General features: G+C 34.9%; 1 non-coding gene across 1 annotated transcript; it reads left to right on the top strand.

Moving 5' to 3' along the window:
* The first annotated feature begins 6,468 nt into the window (after positions 1-6,468).
* Positions 6,469-6,575, top strand: LOC125615773. The gene has a single exon (XR_007346368.1). It is a non-coding gene; the product is annotated as a U6 spliceosomal RNA (small nuclear RNA).
* The last annotated feature ends 368 nt before the right edge of the window (positions 6,576-6,943 follow it).

A 6,943-nucleotide genomic window follows, 5' to 3' on the forward strand; every position in this document is an offset into this window, starting at 1 on the left:
ACCTGGGAATTTTGTGATCTCACTGATTTCCACCTAAGAGGAAACTGAGGAAAATTGATTTTTTCTTACTACAGATTATGCAGATATTTGGCCAAATCTGTGAATGAAAACTTAGCTCTATTAATTCAGCACAAAGTGTTTATTCCATGAAATAATAAAACCTATCACTCTTAAAAAAAATAAAAAAAGAAAGAAAGAAAAGAAAGTAACTGTGAGAGCTGGTGTGGTCACACACACCTGTGATTTTAGCAACTGGCTGGGGAGGCTGAGGCAGGAGGAGTGTAAGTTTGAAGCCAGCCTCAGCAATTAGATCAGCCTCAGAATAAGCAACTTAGCATGATGCAAAGTAAAAAATAAAAAGGGCCAGGGTTGTAGCTCAATGGTAAAGTAGCCCTGGGGTTCGATCCCCAGAAAAGCAAAAAACAGTTGTGAGATTATTTTTTCAGTCATCTTGTTTCCATTTTAGTATTTTAGTCTTTCTTTTGGTTAATGAGAATTCACTTACCTTTATTCCTCACTTTAGAAAGCCACTTAACATTTATTATTTCTAGGAACTCTAATGAAGTATGTTGCCCATAGGAATAAAAATGTTAATATAACTTTGCCAAGTAATTTTTAAATAGTTAATTTAGACAGAAAATTATACAGACCACTTATTTGACATTCCAAACACTAAACAAGCATGATACAATTGTATTCAGTGAAAAAGGGAAAAACTTAGTTGCTGATTAAGAAATATATTTTTATATTTGTATTGTCCAAAAATTATTATGAAAGTGTCATACATTTAATAATGACATGCACTGTTCCAACTGTGAAACTACATGAACAAATTTGATCTATTTAATAGTATCACAAAAACTTTAACTATTCAAGAAATATAGTGGCATTGAGACTCATTTTTACAAATAGATATTTATATTCTGCGTCAGACACTTAAAGAAAGCCAAAATTTTAATTTTGCCATTTACTCCTTCCAGAGAATACATTTTTTTTCTTTTTAAATAAAAAAGATGGTAGAGCAAAGCTATTAATTGTCATTTTCACCTGTCATTTATGTTTTTCCTTTTGTGTTCCTTCCTTTGAATTCCTAGCCCTCAAGTTTGGAGACTCCTTGTTGGTCGGTGGAGAGTTTGAACATCCACCTAATTAAAAGAAAATAAAAATCAACAACACCAGAAAAGCATTGTCACCAAACAATAAATAATGCATCCCACTAAAATATCACTTAAAGATGAATACATTTCGGGAGTTGAAAGGTGGCAGCGCACCTGCGGCACAAACCCTAAATGAAAAATAGACACTGGGTTGTAGGGTGCCTTTCCCTCTTCAAAATAAAATTCTTTACAACATACAAGACAAATGGCACAAAAGTGAAAGGGCAGTGATGCAGATTGGATAGGCTTACGGCGTAATTGAATTAAGGCTTGTGTGCCACATATGACCACAAAGCAGGCCTATGGCTCGGGCTGCTGAATGGAGGTGGCCGGCCTGTCAATAAAGACCCTTTAAACTGGTTAAATGCATCATAAGCGTGTGCACAGAGCTTTCTAGCTAACAGGTGGCTGAGTAAACCTCAGCTGGTGCCACACAGGGCTGTCGCATTGACCTCCTTTAGGATAATTTCAGTCCTCTTTTTTAAAAAAAATTTGTTACTGTACTTGCTGTGGTGGAAACAATTTAGGGATGAATAATTTCTTTTGGTCCCTAGAGGCATGGGTAGCTCTCTCTCCCCCTCTCCCTTTTTTCCCCCTTGTACTCTCTCTCTCCCCCCTTTTTCTCAGTCTTGCTTCTGAATTAACATAAAGGAACAGTGACAACAGCAAGCTGAAAAGCATAGCTGGTGGGAGGATTAAGTATATCATTGAAAGGAATTATATTGTAAATGACTGGGAGGGGTAGGGGCTTCTGTTCCTTGGTCCCATCTGGTCCTTAAAGAATACCTTGTTGTAATTACCCCCAGATGGTTTGTGCTACACTGGGGTCTGGACAGCCAGGTGCCACTGTGCCCTGCTGGGTGTGATATTCATTGCTACATGCAGTGACAAAAATGGACTTTATTGAAACCTAATTTCTTCCAGGGTATTACACAAATATGAAATGAACCTAGCTCATGGAGAGAGAGAGAGAGAGAGAGAGAGAGAGAGAGAGAGCGCTTTGTTTGTTTCCAAGCCGAGAAACAATTTTACTTTTAACAACTATCTGAAGAGGAAGAAGCAAAAACAATTCACAATACGTCCCGGATTTAATTTAGTATTTTCAGTAATTGAAGTAGTCGACTGCAATGGCAGGTTTTTATTTCTTGTTGTTAGGTGGTTTTAAAATAATACCTAACTAAGCTTTTCAAGACCATGTTTTCAGTATTGTGTTATTGAAATTAGCAAGAAATAAAGTGAAATTTAAGATATCCAAGCCATAGACACACTTTGATACTAGTGAGCAGTTATTTATTTAACTCAAAATTTAATAACATTATTTGCTTTCAAATGCACCTCACCAGCTAATTTAGCTAAACCAGTTTTGGCTTGCATTTTATCACTCTTATTTTTATAGAAAAAAAAAAAGAAATAAGTATTTTAAATGGTTAGCTGTCTTGATGTGCACAAAGGTGGAATTTTACAAAATTATATTTATTTTCACTATAGGATATTTAATTTTTAATTTATTTAATATATTCTAAAAGCAGCAATAACCTGAAAATAAAGGCAAAAACATAGTTGTATGATTCAGTTTTAGTCAATTGGCTTTATTATAAACATATTTACAATAAGTGTGGTCATTTTTTTGTGAGAAATTGAACAACAGAATGACTTTTAGGTCTTATTAATTTTTTCCTATAAATACTTAATTGTAGATGGACACAATATCTTTGTTTATTTATTTTTATGTGGCACTGAGAATTGAACCCAGTGCCTCCCAATTTTGAGGCAAGTGCTCTACTACTGAGTCACAACTCCAACCCCAGTTTTTACTAATTTAAAAAACAAAAACAAAGTATTCCTCCATTCTATATTTGATTATAATTTTGTATACACTAACTTGTTAGAAAATTTACTCAAATTAGTTACTTTAAGTCATAGTATTTTCAATATAGACTTTAGAAATTTTTAATATTAAAATTAAACTTGGGAATTAGATTGATGAGCAGAAAATGAATGAATCTGCTACCCCATTTACCTTCCCTGAGAATAATGGTCATAATTTTTTACATGGTGTAAAGAAAATATAAACAGGGATAATCGTAATGAGAATATTTCTCTTCTTTGAGCAATCACATGCTAAAATACCAGTGTGTTGGCTAAAAACAAAACAAGGCGCTTCTTGATGACTATTTAAGAGGAAGCTAAATACATAGATGAACAACCCAGTGGGAAACAGTGCAGAGGCCTGGAAGTTGGTCTTAGGTAAAATTGCTCCACAGCACTGAACTTTCAGCTGAGAAGAACTGGTTGACATACTTCATAATTCACATTTTGAGGTGAAAGTCTTTCAGTCTCAGCATTCTGTCCAAACTCGACTGTATTTTTAGGCTAAAGAATTATTTTAGTATACATATATCCAATACCTCAGAAAACTTGAGGTGAGGACAAAGAATCCTGAAGAAAGTCCTGCGCTCTTGGACATCCATCTAAACTTCAGTTCCCTCACCTGAAAACTGGTTTTAAAAGAGCTTGATTACAAGATTAGATTCACTGTCTTCAAAATACATACGTTTGATGTTATTGTGGGAGATCCAGGAAAGAGCGTGAAACTACAGTGGTCCAGGCATTTCCAGTTAAGGTTCAAATGATATGAGGTTAGATGGAAAAGAGGGAAGGAAGACTTCAAAGTGGAGAAATAGAAGTGGGCACTGGTAGTCTTAATTATGCCTTATATGACATTTTTAATATTCTGTCCAGTTCCTTTTCACATTTGAAGTATTTGGGAACACCTCTGTAAATGTTGTATTAGAATGTGTGATTAAAATATTAGAGATTTCTCTGTTTCCCTCACTTCATTGGACCAAGCTCTTTTGTGGAAACTGCTTCCTTAAATTTAATCACTTGGAAAAGAGAATTTGAGGAGGTTAATGCAGAAGCAAAGGGAGTGCCTGTGTTTTCTCTCTGGAATATTTAACATTCATGTTTTGGGATAGTCTGGCTTAAGTTTTGAACAATTACTTGTACAAAAATACTGGTTTGGAGCCTCGATGTTAAAACAGAAGACCAAGTTACTCCTCAGCAACTTGGTTCAGCCTGAAGTTGATTTGTTTTTCAGTAATGTTGATGTACTGGGAGTATCATCAGGATAGTCTGCATACATCTGGATAGTCTTCTGGTAGTTTTAAAAGCATCAGCTTTCAATAGGACAATATATGGCAATAGTGTTAGAGCTTAGACTTAGGTCTTTAAAATTCTCAAAATTTTTACCCCTTATAATGATTTCTTGTACACTGTACTTGACAGCTGGTCATCTAGATTTGTTTTTAGACAATTTCAAAGATAAAAAAAAATACTTTTTATGTTTATGGCATGCAAGTTCAATATAAGAATGTTCTGAATTTTTTAAAAAATCCTTATTTTAAGTTGAACTATGCCTTTCTATAGTCCAGTTCCTTGCTGTATTAAGAATTCTATATTGTCACTTAAGAAATGTCATTACTAGTCAAAAATAGAGATCCCACATTGCATTTTTATTACAATTGTTTCCAGAATTAGGACTCTTTTCTAATAATCTTTGATGTGCCTTCTTAATTTTTATTCCAGGATGTTCTTTTCTTTCTATAAAATACATCTGAGAGATCTCTCACCCATATCAAGATTTCTCAAGATCACAGACTATTTCTTATTATTGTAGTTCTAATGCCTAAAAAATGTTTGTCATCTAATAAGCATGTAACAAATATTTACTGGATAAGTGAACATCTATCATTTATTCAATACTTATCATTTTTATGTGCAAACAGAGAATTCAAGCACCATTATGACATTATCTCCCCATTTTCAAGGAATTTTAAAATAAGCATTTAGAGTTAAAATGAAATAAGTGCTATGGAAAAAGTTGAACAAAATCCAACCAGGCTTCAAAGAATGAAGAGTCTACATCCAGTAAGTTTTCTTGACAAAGCTTTTTTTTTTTTTTCTCCTTTGCCAGGTTATCAAAGAATAGTTATGATTTCAGCATATGGAAGTTGCATAAGAGAGAACATCTAAGGTGGACACAGTGATGAGAGAAAAGGTACAGAAGCAGGAAAAGATCCCTCGTTTGGAGATAACAGTGACTTCTGACTGAATCTGAACAGATGGGTCTTCGTGGGTTCCCCACCCAGTTTATCACTATAAGATCAGACTCTTTTGTCCAGCCCTATTTCCATGTCTGTCCATGCTTCAACACTCCTGAGCATAAAAATAGAACTGGGTCTTTGGGTCTTCATTGTGAAGGTTTTCATGTCACATAAAAATAAGATCAAATCAGTTCAAAATGCTTTTCTCTTGTTGCCTGTCTTTTGGTGTCAGCCATGACCCTTTATCACAGGCAGGAAGAGGATTATTTCCCCTTTTTGTCTCCCAAGCCAGTAATTCTCTCACTGGGTTACATTAAGACATTAAGAAGAATTCTATATTGCCAGCAGCAAGCCCCACACTGGTTTTGTCCAATCATAGAACATCCACCCTCATCCTCCTTATTTCTAAACCACATGCAAGTCTTTAAGGGATATAATGTCAGAAATTTTGTCATGAAGAAAAAATATAGGTTTGGGTTCTGTGTTTGGGTTCCACTTTCTTAAAAATAACTGAATAAATAACAAGTGATTCACATAGAGCTCCAGAGAAACTAACCATTAAGTGATTTAGTATACTCAATTGCTATGCAAATCACATAAGGAAAGAAATGAGATGGACCTAGGGGAGGAGATTTCTCCCCAAAATGCTTTTATGTAAATGTAAATTTTAGATTTTGACTTTGGCTTCTTTGGATTCTTTGCTAAAATATAAGATTCTTCTAAAATATTAAAGTTTTATTCTAAGCTTGGGGAAAGAAGATTATGAGTAAGGATGTAATAGTACAGTACAGGCACAAATTTCATCATAATCTACAAATATGTAATACCTATTCTTAACACCCTGGTGAATTGAGAAAATAAAAAAGGAGAGAGAAAGAAGATTATCGAGTTACTTGCCATAGCTTTCTAATTGGTCTTTTCGTCTTAGAATTTATCCTTTTCTAGGCCTTCTTTTTGTTCTAGAATTATTCACCCAAAATATAAATAATAATAATTCCCTATTCCATTCTGATTGTCTGTAACAGTTTTCAATGCTCTTTAGCATCTGACATCTTTCTGCCTTTTAAACTCATGTCCTTCAGCATTCCCTCTGGCCTTTTTATCAACACAGAAAACATTATTTTCACAGCGTCCTGCCTTTGGACAGAAGCTTCCTCGATTTTAAGTCTGATGAGCTCCTGTTCTTCCCTCACACACTAGCCAAAGTGATTACCAAGGCAGCACATACACTAAAATTAGAACAACAGAGGGAAAATTAACATGGTCTCTAAGCAAGAGTGACATGCAAATTTGTGAAGCATTTAATTTTTTAATACTGTATGATTTCACTTAATGGGGTACCTGGAATAGTCAAATTCATAGAGACAGACATAGGATGATAGCTGCCAGGGGTTGGAAGAAGAAAGAATGAGCAGTTGTTCAATTGTGCAAGATGAGAAGAGTTCTATGAGGGTGGCAACAGTAGCACAACTATGTGAATGTACTTTATGCCACTGAAATGTTCATCAAAAAAAAATGGTCAAGAAGGTAATTTTTTCCCAGGGACTCAGGAGGCTGAGACAGGAGGATCACGAGTTCAAAACCAGCCTCAGCAAAAAACAAGATGCTAAGCAAGTCCGTTGAGATCCTGTCTCTAAATAAAATACAAAATAGGGCTGGGGATGTGGCTCAGTGGTTTAG

The sequence above is a fragment of the Marmota marmota genome, unplaced genomic scaffold, assembly GCF_001458135.2.
Source record: "Marmota marmota marmota unplaced genomic scaffold, marMar, whole genome shotgun sequence".
Lineage (NCBI taxonomy): Eukaryota > Metazoa > Chordata > Mammalia > Rodentia > Sciuridae > Marmota > Marmota marmota.